The sequence below is a fragment of the Dasypus novemcinctus genome, chromosome 4, assembly GCF_030445035.2.
Source record: "Dasypus novemcinctus isolate mDasNov1 chromosome 4, mDasNov1.1.hap2, whole genome shotgun sequence".
Classification (NCBI taxonomy): domain Eukaryota; kingdom Metazoa; phylum Chordata; class Mammalia; order Cingulata; family Dasypodidae; genus Dasypus; species Dasypus novemcinctus.
The window spans coordinates 20,889,003-20,911,322 of record NC_080676.1 but is presented as its reverse complement, the minus strand read 5'-3'; the positions used below and the strand labels follow the sequence as shown (position 1 = coordinate 20,911,322).

General features: G+C 41.3%; 1 protein-coding gene across 12 annotated transcripts in view; it reads right to left on the bottom strand.

Moving 5' to 3' along the window:
- Positions 1-22,320, bottom strand: part of MED12L (mediator complex subunit 12L) — a 377,954-nt gene that overhangs the window by 291,852 nt on the left and 63,782 nt on the right. The gene's annotated exons all lie outside the window — the stretch shown is intronic.

Below are 22,320 nucleotides of genomic sequence, written 5' to 3'. Positions count from 1 at the left end.
CATAATTTGTAAAAAATGTCAAGTAACAATGTAAGGTGTTGGTGATGGGTTGATGAATGGGAGCCCTGTATGATGTTATGCATGTTTGCTTTGGAAGTTCACAACTTTTACTATACACTTACTATTTATGTATGTCTATGGATGATAAGTGATACACTTCAATAAATTTTTTAAATGGAAAAAAAAAGAGAAAAATAGGGGAAAAAACTAATAAACACGTAATGGGTGAGAGTTGAAATGGGCCAAGTGAACTTGAGGAAGATCCTCTCAAGCCTAGAATACCTAAAGTATTAATAATAGAGTTGGGAGCTAGCAGAAGAGGACTAACCCCCTCAGGACAAACACAGGGCATAACAATTGCAGCAAGGCTCAATGAAGAAGGTGAGTAGGAGAACAGGCTTTGGATTAAGTCAGCCTTGTGTCCAAATCACACCTCTATGACTCATTAGCTGTGTGACCTAGTGCAAGGTATTTAGCCTCTGGTAAGCCTCAATTTCTTCAACTGTAAAACAGGGATTGATAACATACATATGCAAACACCTCAGAGTTACTATAAGCATTCATCACTGAGCACAGAAATTGATCAATTAAGTGGTAGCTATCACCAATCATTACCAAGGTGAAAAAATTTTAGAGGAAACTAAAAGCTAGAACCTGTCAATGAACAAACGTTGGCTCTGGATAAATAGTTATGAACTCAATCAGTTATTAGTTTATAGTTCAAAAACTTTCAATGGATCAGCAGTCCTCAATGAATTAAAGCCAAACTCATTAGCTAGGAAAAGAAATAATTTTAAATACTAACTACCATTACTGACTTGCCTATCTGCTAGATCAATCTGTTCTCTTTCTGACACTTGTGCTTCTGCTTCTTTATCTAGAAGGCCTTCCCATTCACCTGTATTCACCTACGGAAATTTTTCTGAGCCCAATTCAAATGTCACATCTAATATGTAGCCTTCTCTAGTCTCTGGATACCACCCCACTACCTAGGATCTCTCTCTCCTTTCTGTACTGGCCCCCAACGACAGAAATAGGGATTTTCTCCTTATGTTTTATTCCCATAAAACCATGCTTTACACACAGTCAATGTAGAAGTATTTCTTAAATCAACACACCATGAGTTCCTCCCAAAATAACTACCAAATCAAGTTCCTGCCCAATTATTTCTGCCTCAAATCTTCAAGCAAACTGCTTTCTTCTATAGTTGAAACTCAGTCATTGCATGCCTAGGTTTCAAACACTGCAATAAAGAAATGTCAAGTTCCTTCTCTAAAACGTTCTCTCTAAATTATAACTATTTTTTAAATTTTTGTATAACTAATTTATCTACAAGTACCTGTTAATATGCTGTGAATGGCCCATGCAAAAATCAAACTTGCAATGTTTTAATAAGCTTCCATGTAAATATGAACATATGCATACATAATACCTGTAATTTTTGTGAAGGCTCATTTTCCTGGCTACATCCTTTCCTTATACAGAGACTAAGAAAGGAATCTTGAAGGTGGGTCCACTTGACGCAGCACTTTAACTCAAAAATGACAGACTCCTCAATAGAGAAACCTATTTGCATAGATAATGCCTCCTTAGGCTACAGTGCTACAATGAAAAGTTCTTGCCTCTCCACAGTAGAAACAGTCTGCTTCTCAAAACTGCAGGACTTAGAGGATTTAACCAGCCTGACTTTGGCACAAATTGAATGGGAAAAGAGAAAATTCAATACACATAAGCTGATGCGCAGTCCATTTCAGAACACTCCATAAAAATTGAAACATTTTCCACCACTTCCCTCACATCTTCCATTGTTAAAATACTTTCTTGATCAAAGGTATCAAAAAAATTAAAAGACAACCCACAGAACAGGAGAAAATCATATTTCTGATACAAGGCTTGGATCAAGAACATTAATTAACTATTAAAATTCAATAATAGGGGAGCAGGTGTAGCTCTAAGTGGCTGAGCACCTGCTTCTCATGTATGAGGTCCCAGGTTCAATCTCGACTAAAAGGGAAAAAAAAAAAAAGTCAAACAACTCAATTAAAAATGGGCAAAGAATCCAAATAGACACGTCTCCAAAAAAAGATATATGAAGAGACAATAGCACATGAAAAGATGGTCAACATCAGTAGCCATCAGTGAGGTACAAACCAAAACCACAATGAAATACCACTTAATACCCACAAGGATGCCTATAATCAAAAAGACAACAACAGGCTGTGGTAAGGCTGTGGAGAAACTGGAATTTTCACACATTACTGGAGGGAATGTAAAACAGTGCTGCCACTTTGGGAAACAGTCTGGTAACTCCTCAAAATATTAAACATAGTTATCATATGACCCAACAATTTCACTGTTGGTATGTCCACACAACACTTGCACACAAATGCTCATGGCAATGTTATTCATAATAGCCAAAAGGTGGAAATGACCTAAATGTCCATGAACTGATGGATAAATAAAATGTGTCTATCCATACAATGAAACATTATTCAGCCATAAAAAGGAATTAAGTGCTGACACATGCTGCGTCAATGATGAGCTAACTCAAAGGACCCAGTCACCGATGACCACGTATTGTATGATTCCATTTACATGAAATCCCAGAACAGGCAAATCTACAGAGACAGGAAGTAGATTAGTTGTTGCTTAGGGATAGACGAGAGATTGAGAAGGAATAGGGGGTGACTTCTAAAGGGGTGACAAAAATGTTCTGAAAGTGTGGTGATGGTTTCACCACTCCTTGAACATATCATTCAAACCACTGAATTGTATACTTAAAAAGGTAAATCGTATCTCAATAAAGCTGTTAGATATATATATATTTTAATGTTTCCTTGAAACACTTTGCTACCAGTAAGATATTACCTCCATTTCACTAGTTAAAAGAAAAGGCTATTTCATACTACAAAAATCAATCCACCATGAAATCAAATAATTGCAGGGGAACATGGGATAGAAACAAGCATGGCTGAGTTCAAGTATAAAGTTGGGGTGAAGACAAAGAGGGCTTCATGATACTCTTCTATGTTTATGTGTGTTTGAAATTTCCAATAATAAAAGGCTTTCAGACACTGATCTGTTGTATCCTATAAAATGATTCACAGACACCTTGAAATCCCCTGTTCAGCCACTGTTCACTTGGGGAATGAAAAGGGGAAACCAGCATGCTGACTGGCAGCCTGGATAAAGAATAGCCTGAGTGAAAACTGCTGCCTCAGTGCCATGAGAATCTGAGAGGGAAACGTGTCAGACCAACAGCCAGAATGTCGTGTTCTGCTGAATGATCAATTTAGTTATCTCAATCCTCTGGCTGGAGAACAGGAACAGAGAGAAAAAAGAGAGAAGAGAAGAGAAGAGGGGAAAAGAACGGACAGGCTGTCAGCACACAGTGACATGCTAAGTAGTATGATACACTGCTGAAACATGTTTATGCTTTTAAAAGGTTTTTTTCTAACACAGTTACCTGGAGAGCTTGGCGTTTGGCAGAAAATACTAAATATCTGTTTTTGTCTGAATGAGTAATTTTACTATGCTATTTTTAGGTGGCCATTTCTCTCCGGTTTTATTTATTATGTAATGACACTAAGCACTGTTGTTTGGAGATCCAGGTGACAACTCAAAGCAAAATAAAAACCTAAATGCCTACTGTAGTACAAGGTCAGTAACTCTACTGGAGTATGGGATTACAAATATGATGAGAAAATAGTTGAAGCAATTCACCCCCAAGTCAGGGAAACACACATGGACACAGATGGTGATGGCAGTGAGGTCAGAGACACAGGAGAGGAAGCAAGGAAGCATTTTAGCCAATTCTTGAGGGAGGACACTGACCCGTAACAGTGGCGTGTGCCGTTCCAGGCAATACAAACAGAAGGGAAAGACAAGACTCACAAGGGAAGCAAAGATCGCCAGGGCCAGAGGTTCTCAAGCGCAGGTGCACAAAACAATCACCAGAGGGCGCTGGTTAAGCATATATATTTAGCTCTGACTCCAGATGTTGCAAATTCACAGGTCTAACCTGGAGTCCAGAAACCTGAATTTAGTGTACAGGCAGGCAGATGACTCTGAATCAGGTAACCAAAAGCTATGGCATCTCGTCTTTTATCACAAGTTATTAAAAGCCACTGAAAGGGCCCTCTTGATCTAGAGGTGGAGTGGGCATTGCCATCCCAGGGTCCACAAGATGGAGGAATATGGACTGGAGTGGACTTGCTGGAATTCTACTATAGAACTGCTGTGACTCCAGCAATGGAAGAACTTGTATCATCGATATGGAGACGGTGGCCACAGAGTTGCTGAGGGTAGGGAGAGGGAGGAAGAGGTGGGATATGGGGCATTTTCGGGACTTAGAGTTGTCCTTAACAATACTGCAGGAACAGATGCAGGACGTTGTATATGCTGCCATAACCCACTGGATGGACTGAGTGGCGAGTGTGAACTATAATGTAAACTACAGTCCATGCAGCGGGGAAGTGCTCCATGGTGTATTCTCCAAATGCACTGAATGTGCCTCACATTGATAAAAGGGGTTGTTGATGGCGGGGGGGGGGGGGTTTATGGGAACCTCTTATGTTTTTAAACGTAACATTTTGTGTGATCTATTTATATTTTTTTAAGAAAAGACAATAAATAAATAAAAATTTAAAAAAAGTTTTAAAGCCACTGAAGGAAGTTAAGCAAGGGAGTGATAAGCTCCAACACCCAAATTAAGAGTCTCAGGAAGCTGTAGGGAAGCTCAGGAAGTTGAGAGGAGGAACCAAGGCCACTGGGGAGCTGGGGGAGATGGGAACGAAGAACACGCAGGCGAAACATCTTTCTGAGGTAAAATAGTAGCCAACCTAACGTTGGGGTGACAGATGGAGGGTAAGGTGACTTCTAGATTTCTGAGGGGGGTGGCAGAGTCGATCACAGTGCCAGGCGAGATGAGATAGAGAATAGAGAAGGCAAGCTGGGGAGGGTGAGGCGGCGAAGGGGCTCAGTCAAGGTTGGCTTGCTGTTTCGTTAACTTTTCGTTTTAATTAAACTTTTTATTTTGGAGATAATTATAGACTCGCATGCAGTTGTAAGAAATTACACAGAGATCTCATGTATCCTTTACCCAGTGTGTTCCAAGAATGACATCTACAATACTACAGTACAATATCACACCAGGATATTGCCGTTGACGTAACCCACAGATGGTATTCAGGCTTCCCAGTTCTGAGTTCAGTTTTAACATGCTGAATCTGAGAGATGTCAGAGGTAATCATGGGGAAAACATGTCAAGGGGCAGGTGGATATACAGGTTTGAGACTTAGAAGAGGCAGGGTGAAGGCAGGATATGAAGAGTTTGACCGTTTATGACCATGACACTTGCCTTTATGAGAAGACAAGTACTCTGCAGACATTCCCAGTGATAGACGGGTTTATTCTGCTGGGTAACGATACTGCTTGTTCATGCAGTGAGTGCCTGGCCCTCTTCTAAGCCTTCTGCATGAGTTCATTCACTTAATGGTGGTGACCAGCAAAGTTCTGGAGTCACATGGCCAGTTGCCTACCCTGGCTCAGCCACCTGCCAGTTCTGGGGCCTCAGGAAAGTCACCCCACCTCTGGTGCCTTGGTTACTTTTCTGCAAAATAGGGCTAATAAGTATACTTAGCTGACAGGGTGATTTTAAGACTCAACTGAGATGTAACATTCTTAGGACTATGACCAGCACAGGTTAAGTACCCAGAAGAAAACCGAACTCACAGCTTTATAGGACCGGACAGGAGGAGAGTGCCTTGGTTTGCTAAAAGCTGCTAGGAGCAATATAGCAGAAATGGGTTGGCTTTTAAAAGGAGGATTTATTAGGTTAAAAGCTTACAGTTCTGAGGCTGTGAAAATGTCCAAATCTAGCCATCATGAGAAATGCTGTGTCACTGAAGGTCATCTGTGGGCAATCAGGCACATCATGGCATCATCTAGAGATGCTTTCTCTCTGAGCTCAGCTGTGGGCGATCAGGAATAGGGCTCGTCTCTCTCCTCTCCTCCAGGCCCCTCCCTGCCTCTCCAGGGCCTCCTCTGTCCCTGTGCTCTGCCGATTCCAGCCTACAGCCTCCAGGACCTCCAGGACCTCTCCTTCAGTCTCGGAAGCTCTTTCCTGTGTGCCTCTGCCTTCAGTCCGCTGTTTATAAAGGATGCCAACAAGAGGACCAAGACCCATCCTGGGTCATGCCTCCCTACAGCAACCCAATCAAAGGCCCCAACTGAATCCAAGCTAGCCAAAGGCGCACAGGAATGGATTAGTCCTAAGGAAATGACTTTCTGGGATCCACCCAGCTTCAAACTCTCACAGAGAGGAATTAACCTGAGATGAAAATAGGACCCCTCTAGCCATGACTAGAGGATGACAGCTAAGGACTGGCAGCTGAGAGGTTTGTATGTGTGTATGTTGTGGGTGGGAAGCGAGCCATGGAGCTGAGGGAGACACCGCCTGATTCCATCTCTTCCTCTATGAAGTTCAAGGGGAGTGGGGTGGTCCAGGGAAGAAAGCCTGAAGAGAGAGGTGATGGTTCTTCTAGCTGCTGTGAGCAATGAGCACTCCACCCCAAGGAACAAGTAATACAGCTGAGGAAGGAGGGACAATACTCCCAAAATGATAAGGGCCGTTACAAGGCAATATATAATTAATTGGGAAGCTGTGTGACAGATAGTTTGGGCTTCAAGAAGACAAGCTAAAAAGAGACTGGAGTGGCCAACCGAGGAAACAGGTGGCAGAGGCCTCAGATACAGGGAAACAAAAGGGGAAAGAAGGGTTGACAAGGGAGGCCCTGATATGAACAGAAGAGACTTGTGCACAAAAACTGCGTACAGACTCCTAACTGTACCTTTACGGTGCTGTGCAGTATCTGATACCTCCTTGAACAGAAAAGCAGTTGACACTTTTCTTAATTTTCCCCTCTCAATGTCAGGTCTCCAATTCTAGTTTCCATTCTAATGTAAATATGTTAACTCTTGCATTGGGGATTTTTTCCACTTGTCCTTTTTCACTATCAACCCCATACATGCATCTCAAGCCAAGGCAGTGTCAACCACAGAACCCAATTTTAGCCCCTAGAACAAGAATTTCTTATTCAACACATCAATCACACCACCAGCTTCTCTCCACAAGTTCAGCTTTGGGGGTTTCCTCCTAAGTCAGGCACACATACTGAACATCTGCCCCGACAGGCTCAACTCCTTCTCATGGGCATGAGATAGTGATCTGCTTAAAATTAAGGCTGCAAGTATCAAGAGTGTAGCTTCTCAAATCTTTTCAGATTTCTGTATATACCTTAAGTGAACAACCATCTTGGCCATGGTGAGATGTTCCTATCTCAGAATAACAGGGGTGTGATTTTTACAATATTAAATTGGTTCATTGAATTAACCCCTTAAGACATGTCCCCACAGCCTTCTATGTCTGAGACCAAGCCACAGGTTTCACAGCCCTGTTGTAGTTTTCTTGGCTGCTCAGGCAAATACCATGTAATGCTTTGGCTTAAACAATGGCAATTTATTTGCTCACAGCCTTGAGGTTAGTTTAAAAAAAAAAAAAAAAAGGCCAAATCAAGGCATCATCCAAGGTGATGATTTCTTCCTGAAAACTGGCATTCTGGGGCTGCCCGCCGGCAAGCCTCGACCCTTAGCTTTTCTGTCACGTGGTAGTGCACAGAGCAGCCTCTCCTCCTTTCAAGGTTCCACTGCTTTCAGTTTCTGGCTGCTCCCTCTGTGGCTTTCTCTCATTTGCCTGAATTTCATTCCATATATAAAGAACTCCAGGAATAAGGTTAAGACACTCACAGGAATGGAATAAGGTTAAGAACATGTATTTCCAGGGTACAAAGACCTCCAAACCACCATCAGCCCCAAGAGAGGAAGGCCACGGCAAGACATCTTTAGCAAGACAACACACTTGGCAACTAGCTTTGCTTCCCTGTGCAGCGAAGACACCTCTGTGTGCCGTGAAAGCCAGGCCAAGGGGGCACCATGTGCTACATGGGAAGAGAAGACTCAGGAATATCTCCTGAGGATCTGGGTGAGAGGAGGAGAAAAGGCATTGTTGAAAGAAACAGTGCTGACAGCTCCCCGCTGAAGGCCTTAGGGCTGCTTACATTAGTGTGTGGACATTCCATCACCCTTGCAACTCTCCTAAGCTTCTGCTATGGAGTAGGTGGGGAAAAAACCCAATCATTTGTGGAACAAAAATAAACTCAATTTTCTTCTTTCACTTTACATTGGAATTTAAATTTCCTAACGAGTTGTGGAGTGAGTAATATTTCAACAGTAAAAGCAGCTCTTCACTGCTTAGGTCCGAAATGTAGTTATTATAAAGTCTGTACCTATGAACAAGCTGTAATAGTAAAGAGTCTTTCATTAGGACATGGACATCAAATACTATAGACATCACATTGGCAGGTAACGGTGTAAAATAACTACAGACCAAAAAGCTCTAAAACACAACAAAAATGCTCCCACATTACACGGACCAGCCACACCCATCACCATCTCAACCTCTCCCCTGGAGCTCACCAAGTTTTACTACTCTGGGACCAAAGACTAAAAGTGATGTGTGATAGACTGATTTGATGAAATATTACTTCACCTGTGTTCCTCACACAAAGACACACAACTGATAATTTAATGACCCTTACTTTAATGTGTTTTCAATCCCATCAATATATTGTACATAACCTGACTCCCAAATAATAGAAGATTGAATCTGGCTTTAGAACTCCTTTACGCTGGGGATTTCACTTGGAAGATTATAAACATTGTCTAAAAATGATTCTGAAACTTAAAGCACTTTTTTTTTAATTAAAAAAAGCTTTCTATTCATCATGGAATTAACATTCCAGTGCAAATTGCAAAAAGAAAAGATTTGGCTTTTATAAATAAGTTATTAAAAGGTTAGTAGCTTAGCGGCGATTCAAAAGAACAAGGCTACTATATGCATTGTGTGGAACAAGCAACAATTTTTTCTTAAAAAGAAAATACACATACATAAATATGTGTCTCATAAGATATACAAGAAAATGGCAACAAATTATTGCTTCTGGCATGGGATGGAGGACAGTGTGGCAGAAAGGAGACTTGACTATACACTCTAAACCTTTTGTGTTTTGGACTGTGGCGATGTATTATCTATTCAAAGAATATTTTAAGTCATGTGAGCAGCTTTTCTTTCTTTCTTAAAGTTCTCCTGGTACGCTTTTAAGATAAAATAGAACTGCAAGATGCAACACAAAAACTCATTCAACACTGAGCTTTCTGACACATTCTTCAACTCCAACTCCGCTCCTCCCATCGTGGCCTCACAGTTGATCCTCATTTAGTATGAGCAGCCTGGATGTTCCACAAAGCAAACAGGACAGAAACAGAAGTCCAGGATGGAACTCCCTATTCTCCCACTTTCTGAGGGACTCTGGTCATGCTGTCTTAGACCCTCTGGATTTTCTCATCCAAACTTGAAAGCTGGAGATACTCAGCTACCTCAGGGGGTTTTTTTGTAAGGATTGGCCCAAATGGGAATAACACAAAACTAGTCTGTCAAATATCCAAGACGAATAAAGAACTACAATATTAATAATTTAATCAGCAATCCAATGAACATTTATTATGGAAGATGACGAATTCAAGCAAAGGTCAACATTTATCTATCTTTCTCTGACTAGAATCGGAGTACAAGTTGAGCAAAAAGGGGTCTTAACAGAAAACGCAGAACTAGATAATTCACCCAAACCCTCAAGACAAGAAATGACAGTCATGAAGACTGCAGTCAACACAGTACACCCAGCAGAACTGCAAACCTAGCTAGCTAACTTGTTAAAAGACATCATTTGCTCAGAGTACACCAGGGAAAAAGACAATTAACTAATTAAAGAACTACTTCTCAATGATACAAAACAAGAGTTCCCAATTTTTACTTATATTAAAGGCGAGATTTAAGGCTTAACTCCTTTAGAATGCCTTCCTTAAGTTTTCCCATTCACTCATTATTCTATCATTACACTCAATTGTATTAATTATATAATAATGCATGCATTTCTCTGTTTTACATGTGTATCTTGTTTCCAAAAAAAAAAGAGACCCTTAAAGGCCTTCATTTGGTTAAAAATCCTTCACAGCATCTACATAATGCTTAGCATAGAAGAGAATCTTAAACTTTTTTAAAACTAAATCACTTCTTGTTCAAGTGAAATACAATAATTCCCTTCAATGTATTTCTCTAACAAATTCAAAAACAATCAAGAGCAGACATTTTGATTTCACAAACAAAAAAAATTAATCAGAAACACATACAACCAACCACACACCAGCATTCTAACATCAACAGGCTGTAGTATTTTTATTTTGGGAAAGCTGAAATACATTTTCATAAGGCAACAATTGGACAGTTTACACTGGAGCATATTAAACTTGTTTAGAATTTTTTAAAGTCTCTGCAAATAAGGAAAATGTATATATTCAATAATTAATTGAACACCTAAACCCCTATAAAAACATTAAAAGTTTTCCAATTTTTACAAAGACTATCTACTTCATTTTTGTTAAGGTTCCCAGAGGAAAGTACTCAGTTTAGTGAAAAGTAAACTTTTGTAATATTATCTAAGGATAACTAAATTGTAATGCTATGGGGGCAAAATGGTATTCCTTGTACTTTTTTCAAATCTTTCTTCGTAAGGCATATTTTTATAGCAAGATATCTTCCAGAAAAGAAAACAGCAACAAAAACAGAGAGTATTAATTTTGGACTGGATTATGCTTCATATACTTTTTGTTTATATCAAAGCTACCCTTACATACATGGCTTAATGGGTCAAACCGTTCCACATGGTTTATTGTGAAAAACTGTAGCCCACTGTCCACAAACTCCTCATTTCCCATTCTCCAAATATAATTATTTTCAACTCTTTCCTGCATTTTGTTTATTTACCTCTTTATCTCTAAATAATATGCCTACCATCCTACTTCTTAACTTTAATTCTAAGCATTACCTATTGGCTTTCTACTATGGAAAGTGAAATTGAACACTCTTCCACCTTTCACTAAGACCTTACTTACATATTTTTTATCTTTCTGTCATTCCAACTTTCCCTTAAAATTTTGAGTTAAGAATAGTCCACATTTATTCTCTGGAGGAAAATTTGGCAATATTAAACAAAATTAAAAATGCATCATTAGGAATTCATGTTTAGCTCAATACAGAGACACATGGTTACATAAAGAAATACCTATAGATAGGTATATATACACAGATTACTACACACACACACATTTCCTTCCTCTGTCAACTGATAGAGCCTATAAGCAACGACACAAGCACACGTACTGCCCAGATCCTGGTTTCTAACACCATTCTTCAAAAAAAGTGAAGCAATGGAAATGGACTTGGCCCAGAGGCTAGGGTGTCCGTCTACCACATGGGAGGTCTGCAGTTCCTTGCCTCCTTGACCCGTGTGGAGCTGGCCCATGCGCAGTGCCGATGCGCACAAGGAGTGCCCTGCCACACAAGGGTGTCCCCTGCGTAGGGGAGCCCCACGCGCAAGGAGTGCGCCCCGTAAGGACAGCCACCCAGGGCGAAAGAAAGTGCAGCCTGCCCAGGAATGGCGTCGCACACACGGAGAGCTGACACAACAAGATGACGCAACAAAAAGAAACACAGATTCCCGTGCCGCTGACAACAGAAGCGGACAAAGACGACACGGCAAATAGACACAGAGAACAGACAACCGAGATGGGGGGGGGATAAATAAATAAATACTTTTTTTAAAGAAAAAAAAAAGGGAAGCAGGACTCCTTGGAGAAATGAGAAATGACTGATTGTAGGACTGGGACAGCAAATACACAAGATGAACCCTGTAGTACCAGAAAGTCAGGTAGTGCTCACAAAAAATAAAACAATAAAAAAAAGAGAGACCAGAAAGATGAGGGTATGTCAGAAGCCAACTGCAAGAGCTCCCAATGGCAAAGTGGCAAAGATGGAACAACTTGAGCCATAAAATCTATAAAATAAAGTAGCATTGGATTATAGCCCACAGTATAAAATAACCATGAACCCATATTGATACAAATAAATGAAAAGATAAGTAAATAAATGAGAAGAAACAAATCTCCCATACAGAAGAATTCCAAATAATTTATATATATATATACCACCCTTAAGGAAATGGAAGTATACCTAACTCCCCACACCTGCTCAAGTGTGGGTTGCACATGATGACTTCCTTCCAAAGAGTAGAGCACGTGAAAAGGAAGGGGAAAGAGTAACTTTACTGTGGAGATGTGTGACAAACACTACTTCAGCCAGGTGATCAAGGTCAACATCCAGTCATCCATCACCTTGACAGGATAATGATGAGCCTGGTAGTTTAACATTGTGGCTTCCTTTCAACAACCAATAACTCCAGTCATATCACTGCAAAAAACATCAGACAAATTCCAACAGATGGGCATCTGACAATATACCTAACCAGTACACCTCAAAGCTGCCAAGGTCATCAAAAACAAGCAGAGAAAACACCACAGCCAAAGAGAAGCCTAAGAAGACATGACAGCTACATGTAATGTGGTATCCTGGGCAAGATCCTAAAACAGAAAAAGGACATTAAGTTAAAAAATCAATAAAATATGAATAAACCATCAACTTTAGTTAATAATAATGCATCAGTATCAGTTTATTAATTCTAACAAATGTACCATACTTTAGTAACAAATTAATATTAAATTAATGCAAGATTTAACAATGGGGAAAAGAGTATATGTGGGAGGTGGGAGGCTATATATGGGACCTCTCTGCACTATCTTCTCAATTTCTCTGTAAATCTAAAAATTTTAATTTAAAAGAATGCATTTTAATTTTTAAAAAAGGCATTTAATTTAAAAAAAGCATGTATCCTTTGGCCATGCAACCCCACTCCAGTAATCTACCCTGAAAATATACCCCCCCATACAAAACATCACATACATAATTTATTAAAATGTCACTTATTGTAATAGTACTAATAATAGCAAAAGACTGGAAACAATGCAAGTGTCTGCATAAGGGACTGGCTGAATAAACTATGATAGATTCAAACAATGGGGAACTAAGCGGCCATAAAAAGTAATGAAGAATATCTTCATGTAATAAGGAGTAATCTCCAGGACAGATTAAGTGGAAAAGGCAAGTTACTAAACAGTATATATGTATATGCAGTCAGATGAAAGGAGAATTAAGAAGGTATATGTATTCTTTTATGTTTATAAACACAAAAAAAGAAACACTAAATTAGAAACCAATAAAAAATGATAACATAGATTGAGGTGAAGGAAATGGTGTGAAAGGAGAGAGAGAGAGAGAAGCAAAACTTGTCACAGTTTTACATATTCAAAACATAAAAGTGAATCAAGAGGGAAAAATATCCCAAAATGGGAAAGAAATAGATACAACCTCAGATATTGGTCCTTTTGAGGGCTAAAGAGACCCACAGGTTCTACGGCCATGACAGATGGGGTTCACTGCCATGCCAGTTGGCCCTTCTTTGGTGCTGATGTTTCTGTGTGATGGAGCTGGACTCAGACGGGATCTCTTTTCACAAGACTTTGATGCTACTGTACTGGAATTGTAGTTGGTGCTGGGGCTTAAGATATATCTAGGGGATTTGAATCTCTGGACTGACAATATGATAGCCAGGCCCTGAGCCTCAACAGACTTCAGCTCCTACACTCTGATTTATTGGACTTACCCCACTCAGCTAACATGGAGTTGAAGAATGTCAACCACCACACCATGGAGCCTAGAGTGCCTACAACTGAAAGCAGGAGGATTGCATCCAATAACCATGAGGAATCTAAACCCCCTCTCGACATAGATGTGGAATGGACTCAACCAAGTCAAGGTCCACAGGAAGGAGGAATACAGTAAGGATCAGAGTGGACTTAATGATATCCTATTCATGAACTATTGTGGTTAATAATCAAGAAAATGTGGCATTGATGTGGAAAAAGTGGCCATGGTGGCTGCTGGGTGCGGGGAATGGGAGGAAGAGAAGAGATGTAGAGGCATTCTCAGGACTTGGAGTTGTCCTGGGTGGTGCCCCAGGGACAACTGCCGGATGTTGTATGTCCTCCCATGGCCCACTGGATGGAACGTGGGAAAGTGTGGGCTATGGTGTGGGACACGGGACACGGGGTGCAGCGATGCCCGGATATGTACTCTTACCAGATGCAATGGGTGTGACATGATGATGGGGGAGAGTGTTACTGTGGGGGAGTGGTGGGGTGGGGGTGGTGGGGGCGTATGGGGACCTCATATTTTTTTTTTAATGTAATATCTTTTAAAAAAATGAATAAATTGAGTAGAATTTGGAAAAAAAAAAATGGGAAAGAAACTCAAACAAGAAACCTAACCACAGAGAAAAAATAATTATTTTAAGTTAGGTAGGATAAATGTATTCCAAAGTTAAAAAGACCTACGGAAAATGAATTTCATAGTTTTAATGCCAGCTGCAGTATTGAACTGTAATTCTGAAACTATTACATGTTTGTAGCAAGATAAAGCAAATAAGTAAACATATTTGTATGATAAGAAATAATTTAACTTTTCACATAACAAAAATTAGAACATGAAATCAAAGATAGTAATTAAAAAACTATTAATGTAACATTAAATGTTAAATGAAAAATGTTAATGATAAATTGGAAGCATGAATATAAACTCATACATATGTACGTATGTATATATACATACATACATACATACATACATACATACATACATATCCACTACCAAGGCCTAGAAGTCATGGCATTCCAGGAGCAATGATTACTAAATACCATTCCCCACTAGAAAGAACCAGGAGTCCTGAGAGAAATGGCAAAGGCAAGGGAACTACAAGGCGAGCCTGGGATACCTTTCTGTGCCAGAAAGCAAGGAGGGGCTCTAAGACAAAAGGTTTCATATCAGAAGGATACAAGAGAGTTGAAGAGTCTCCCACTGGCCAACAGTGTGACAATTCTAACATCAAAAAGAACAATGAGTGGACCTGATTATAAAATACTAAATAAATAATAATCCATGAACTCATAACAGTTACCAAAAATAAATTAAAAAAAAAAAGACAATCTCATTTTTTCACCACTGAGGTATAATTACAACAATCCTTACTCTAAAAACTGATAAGCAAAGGAAAAGAATTTAGCTCTTACCCTTCCTTTTTAGAAGGAACTATGATCTATCACAGGTATAGGAGAAGCCCCCCTTCCCTTTTTTTTGTGAACAAAACACCACATCTTGCCATTCCCAATAAAATAACTTATTTAGGTTCAATGGATGCTAAAACTCTTAGAGGAAAGATTGATGGAAAAGGATAGCTGCAGGCGCCAGAGTCTTCCTCAACACATTCCTTTTACTGGAGAATGCTTTTCACCAGTCACCCAGAGATACCAAATGAGTGAGAACCTATTTTGATGCCAAAGCAAAGCATGAGTTTAAATTAAGCTTATACAAGCAATTCTGTCCAATCCTCAGGGTTATTTTCATAGTAAGTAGTGCAGATATTTCCTTTATGACATGTGAGATATAAGAAACACTCAAGGGAAGCAGATGTGGCTCAAGCAGGTAGGTGCCCACCTACCACATGGAGATCCCAGGTTCAGTTCCCAGTGCCTCCTAAAGAAGACGAGCAGCAACTTAACGAGCTGACGAAACTGGCCAGCACAGCCAGCTGACAAAACAAGATGATACAACAAGGAGACACAACGAAGAAGCAATAAGAGACACAACAAGCAGGGGGCAGTGTAGCTCAAGTGATTGGGCATCTCCCACACACATGCGAGGTCCTAGGTTCGGGTCAAAATGACCCCTAAGGGAAGCGGACTTGGCCCAATGGATAGGGCATCTACCTACCACATGGGAGGTCCGCAGTTCAAACGCCAGGTCTCCTTGACCCCTGTGGAGCTGGCCCATGCGTAGTGCTGATGAGGGCAAGGAGTGCCGTGCCACACAGGGGTGTCCCCCGCACAGGGGTGCCCCACATGCAAGGCATGCACCCCATAAAGAGAGCTGCCCAGCGTGAAAGAAAATGCTGCCTGCCCAAGAATGGCGCTGCACACATGGAAGTTGACACAGCAAGATGATGCAACAAAAAAGAGACACAGAGGGAAACGGACTTGGCCCAATGGATAGGGTGTCTGCCTACCAAATGAGAGGTCCGCGGTTCAAACCCCGGGTCTCCGTGACCCGTGTGGAGCTGGCCCACGCGCAGTGCTGATGCGCTCAAGGAGTGCCGTGCCACACAGGAGTGTCCCCCTGGTAGGGGAGCCCCACGTGCAAGGAGTGCGCCCCATAAGGAGAGCCACCCAGCGCGAAAGAAAGTGCAGGCTGCCCAGGAATGGCGTCGCACACACGGAGAGCTGACACAACAAGAGACGCAACAAAAAGAAACAGATTCCCGTGCCGCTGACGACAACAGAAGCAGACAAAGAAACAAGACACAGCAAGTAGACACAGAGAACAGACAAACGGGGGGCGGGGGGGGGGGGGAATAAATAAATAAATCTTTAAAAAAAAAAAGAGAGAGACACACAGATTCCCGGGGCTGCTGCTAAGGATAGAAGCGGTCACAGAAGAACACACAGCAAATGGACACAGAGAGCAGACAACTGGGGAGGGGGGGGGGGGAGGCAAGGAGACACAGAGAGCAGACAGCGAATGCAAATAAGTTGGAAAAAGAAATAAATTTTTAATTTTTTGAAAAGAAACACGATGTTAATGTAACATTTCGTGTGATTTCTCTTTCCTCACAAGATGATTTAAAAAATTAATAAATAAATGGAAAAAAGGACAAAAAATGAAATACAAAATGTGGAGGCAATTCTGACCTAAAGCTAAAAACTTATCCCTAGAATCAAAAAAAGTTGGGATACAAAGTCTTCAAGGACCAAACTGTAAGCTGGTTGGCTTAGATAAGAAACCAGACTGTCAATTATGTTTTTAACAGGGCTTATTTCTTCAGTCTAAATGGCTCAGTAAGTATGTCACAAATTAATTATCCACTGTGGAAGAAGGGTAGCTGTTTCTTCTTTGTATTTGTGCAGGCAATAAGAATTGTGGTTCCAAGGGTACAGTCAACCAAAAAAAGTCTCTCGTCTGACCCAAACCCCCAACCCCACAAAACCTCAGATAGTACAGAGGAAACAACTGGGAGTAAACAGAATAGTTCCCTGAGCAGTTTAACCACAAAGCATTTTAAGCTTCTTCTAATATGTATGTTCCCCCAAAAAAACACCTCATGCCCATGATACATCTTCTCTCTTGTGATCATACTGAACACCCAATGATTTCTAACTAGAATTAGAGCTGTTCATCTTGTTCAGCTGGTTCCCCTTCCTCCTATTTTTTGAGCACCCCAGACTTTGCTTTGTTCTACCTGCTCCCCACAGCACCCATGGGAACAAGAGTTCTGAGTTCTCTAACGGCACTCACATACACCGAGGCCTACAGCCTGCACCCTACCCTACCAGCACCTTCCCTCCAGCGACGCTTATAAACTGAGGAGAGTGTAACAAAAATAATAACAGGGAAGCGGACTTGGCCCAGCGGATAAAGCGTCCGCCTACCATATGGGAGGTCTGCGGTTCAAACCCCGGGCCTCCTTGACCCGTGTGGAGCTGGCCCACGTGCAGTGCTGATGTGCTCAAGGAGTGCCCTGCCACGCAGGGGTGTCCCTGCATAGGAGAGCCCCACGCGCAAGGAGTGCACCCCGTAAGGAGAGCCGCCCAGCATGAAAGAAAGTGCAGCCTGCCCAGGAAGAGCACCGCACACACGGAGAGATGACACAGCAAGATGATGCAACAGGGAAACACAGATTCCTGTGCCGCTGACAACAACAGAAGCAGACAAAGAAGAACACACAGCAAATAGACACAGAGAACAGACAGCTGGGGCGGGGGGGAAGGGGAGAGAAATAAAAATAAAATAAATCGTTAAAAAATAATAACAACAATATAATATTACTTATTTACATAGTTATCAATTACATACTATGAATGTAATTACTAATAATTGCTTTTTATTTAGTAGTGGTATGGAGCCCAAGAATCCTCCTCCTTTGGCAGAGAAGCCTTCACATACCCTGCAGCATTTCCCCACTGGTAACCAATGCCCAGGCTGAAATAAAGCCGTGGCAGTTCCAAAAACAAGCCAAACAATTCTCCGGCCACGTTCCCCACAGGCACAATCCTTGTGTCTGAAAAGCCCTCCCTCACTCCACCTCCCCTCCACTCTGTCCTCCTGGGAAATGTCTCTTCTTCAAAACTACACTCAAAAGTCACTTCCTTTGTGACTCTTCCTGGACTCCCAAGTTCCCTCAGTGTCTGATTCCTCGGGACTTCCTCCACATTTTACCCACCTCAGTATTAGCTCTTCCTTCCTTCTCAAATGTTTGTATTGTGTGGAGACATGCGCCCACCCCAAAGTGTGGACACCTAGAGGGCAGTGGCTGCATTCTCCCCTCCCTGTCCCCACCGGCCAGGTGAGTGTCCAACAAAGGCTTCAGAGCATAGTCCAGGCACTTTTACTGTGGGGCTTTGTGTGTCCATGTGTCTCAGTTTCCTTATCTGTGAAATGGGAATAAAGCTTCCCTCACAGAGGACCTGAACAATAAACGATACAACTCTACGAAACACACCTAGAACGCAGCAATGAAAGGGCGAGTCACTGCACACCACAGTGACCCTGTACAGAGCCAGGCCCTGGACCCAGCAGTGCAGCCAACGGACCTGGTTAGAGGACGATGGGTTTCACACCGCAAGCCAAAACAGTGCCCGGGGTCCACGAGCAAGGGGATAAGGCATCCCTTAGGCTGAAAAGCTCCAAGTGACCGAGATCGTTCACACGGTGCACATCAGAAGAGCCGTTTCAACCTAGGACTGCAGTGAACACCAGGAGGCTGCTTCCTGCAGTGCCTGGGATTCCAATGCAAGCTCTCAAGAAATGCTCGCTGCTATGGCTACATCGATAATGGCAGTAAGTACTAGAGTTACTTAGTTGGTCCAGCAACAATAAGATTCCTCACATGGGAAATTCCTACAAAAAGTATGCAGAGTTCTGTCTTATTTACTATAAAGTCATAATTCCTAATCTGTTCAAAGGCTTTCTCCTTCATTATATAACTCACTGCGAGTTTTACTTTAAGTATTAGCTAGCCTCTTTAAAATGCTTTTCTCTGGTGAGCTCAAAACATTTAAGACAGCTAAACATGCTTGTTCTCTTAAAAAACGAAACTTAGTTCAACTCTAAAAATATCTGAAACCAAATACGTGTTATTTCTGGTGTACTTTCCCTCAACCCTGCAACACTATTTTATTCTAAACATCGTGGCCCACCTAGAACCTCCTTATTTTTTATTCCATGTCCTGTAACGACTAAGAATTCCAATCTCTTCTTCAAGCTTCCCTAATTCACCTCTATTTCAAATCTCTGGCTTGATGCCTGGATTTGCCCAATTAAAATATTTCATTGCCCTCCTTAAAATCATACGTGAAAGCTCATCAACAGACCAAGGCTCCATTCCTTTCCCTTGTAGATACACACTTTATTGGATAAGTCTTTGCTGGCTGCAAGATCCCCAGGGCTGCAACCCATTTCACCTACGTTTTAGATCGGTAACTCTCTGCATAACGATAGTGAGGATCTCTGCGCTGCTATGTTTAAAGAATTTACACAACAGGTCCTGCTTCCTTGCTGTTATTAGCCCACTTAACTTTTACAAAACCTCCTCTCAATAAAATCAAATAGCAGTACTTTATAGCTCTGTTCCAACACAGAATGTGGGAACTGAAAATAAAACATATGTTTCTATTACAAAGGAATAAAAGCCATGTCTACTGAAAACACTTTACAAATCCTAACAACGATCATCCAGACAAGAGAAGTCATAAAACCAGCACCAGAAAAGGGTGACACACGATAGTCAATCTTGCCCCAAACATGCTGAATGATATTTTTCACTAGCAAAGCCAGCAATACAGAACCTATTACTGCAAGCTAATCTTCTGAAGTGTATGTGATTTAACCCAATTCCATACATATATGTTTACTTGCCTAGCTGTATCGCTTGCTTGGGGTGTGAAACTAGACATATTATGGCTACATCTACACAGCCAAACGTTTACAAAAGTACTGTATAATTTTCATAAAGAAGCTAAAGAAAGAGCTGAAGACTAAGCAAGGAATAAGAGGTATCAGATGCAACCTTTGGTCATTTCATTTTAAATGTAATGCTATATATGCCTTAAAAGAAACACCTAGGATTATAAAGAGAACTAGACATAGCCCAAAAGTGCCTCTCCCTAAATTATATTAATTTCAAAGAGGAAAACAGTAACAGTGGAGAAATCTGGTAGGTACCACCTTAAGCAAATGATCAAAGTTATCACCACCAATACGGAAACGATAGGATATGGTGTTCTGAGACATGCACAGCATCGCTTCCATGATATTCCTACCCAAAGTACATAACCTTAATCTAGTCATAGGAATTAGACAAATCCAAATTAAGGGACATCTTTAAAGTAACTGGCCTCTCCACTTCAAAACTATCAATGCCAAGAAAGACAAAGAAAGGCTAAAGAACCATTCCAGATTAAAGATGACAACTAAAACATGAACGCGAAAGGCAACCCAGACCCTGGACTGGATCAGATGAGAAGACTGGCGTAGGGAGAAGCTAAGGACTTTGCATAAAGCCACTTAGTGGCAGAGCTGGGGACAAACAAAGCTCATACAAAAATGCCAGACGAAAATGCAAGGGAAAGCTCCTAAAATTCACTGTATTTTTAAATTATTTTCACTTTCAGCCTAAAGCATTTTTTCTTAAATCCCAACTTATATACCCTGTCGTGAGAAAAGTATATTAGGTACCTGGTCTTCATGGATTAAATATTTGCTGCTTTAAATACATATGAAAAACCATAAAGATTTATGAACTACAATACCACCTAAATAAACTAAGCCAAAAAATAGAGTCATGTTTTCTATGTAGGAAGTTGATGCCAATCAACCACCCATGGCAACTGTGCAAATAAAAATTGGGGGTATGGGGAAGTAACCCCACAACCATCTGGTCACCCCGGTAAGGAAGCTAACAGTAAAAATACTGAAATTCAAGTTGTCATCCATGATGTTCTTAGTCAGAAATGGGAGCTATACTTCTCTCCATTTGGTAGGGGAAATCAGACATGGGCCCGACGATACATTTATATTTGGGATTTCTGAAACCTCTCAGTACATACTCTTTGCAAATGATGAGGGTTTATCAGACTTTTGATTTGTCCAAAAACTGGACATTTTCTAAGCTTCAGTTAGCAGAATCATTCCTGTATGATAATCCTTTTTTTTTTTAAAGATTTATTTTATTTATTTATTTCTACCCCACAAACACAAACCCTAAGTGTTCGAGCTTGTTGTCCATTCTGTTTGGTTTCTTTATAGGAGGCACAGGGAACCAAATCCAGGATCTCCCATGTAGGAGGGAGGCACCCAATCACTTGAGCCACCTCCACTTCCTGCTTGTTGTCTCTCTCATTGTGTTTTCTCCCTGTGTTTCTTTGTTGCGCCATCTCATTGCATCATATTGTTGCATCAGCCCGCCCCACTAGCCTGTCGTGTCAACTTGCTGTCTTGCTTGTCCTCTTTAGGAGGGACTGGGAACCGAACCTGGGACCTCCCATGTGATAGGTACGCACCCAACTACTTGATCCATATCTGCTTCCCTGATTATCCTTTTTGACATTTTTGTAAGAGTTAAAATCAAATTAGGGAAGTGGATTTGGCCCAACGGATAAGGCATCCACCTACCACATGGGAGGTTCAAGGTTCAAACCCAAGGCCTCCTGACCCATGTGGAGCTGGCCCATGTGCAGTGCTGATGCGCACAAGGAGTGCAGTGCCACGGAGGGGTGTCCCCCATGTAGGGGAGCCCCACGCGCAAGGAGTGCGCTCTGTAAGGAGAGCCGCCCAGCGCAAAGGAAAGTGCAGCCTGCCCAGGAATGGTGCCGCACACACAGAGAGCTGATGCAGCAAGATGACGCAACAAAGAGAGACACAGATTCCCATGCCACTGACAAGAATGCAAGCGGACCCAGAAGAACACACAGCAAATGGACACAGAGAACAACAGGAGGGGTGGGGCGGGGAAGGGGAGAGAAATAAATAATTTAAAAAATTAAAAACAGATTAAAGTGAACACCAAGGAAAAGTTTCACAAGAACAAGTTGCAAAAGGAAGTACAAAGAGAACATAAGGAATGGATGAGGAGGAGTCTCCCCACTATA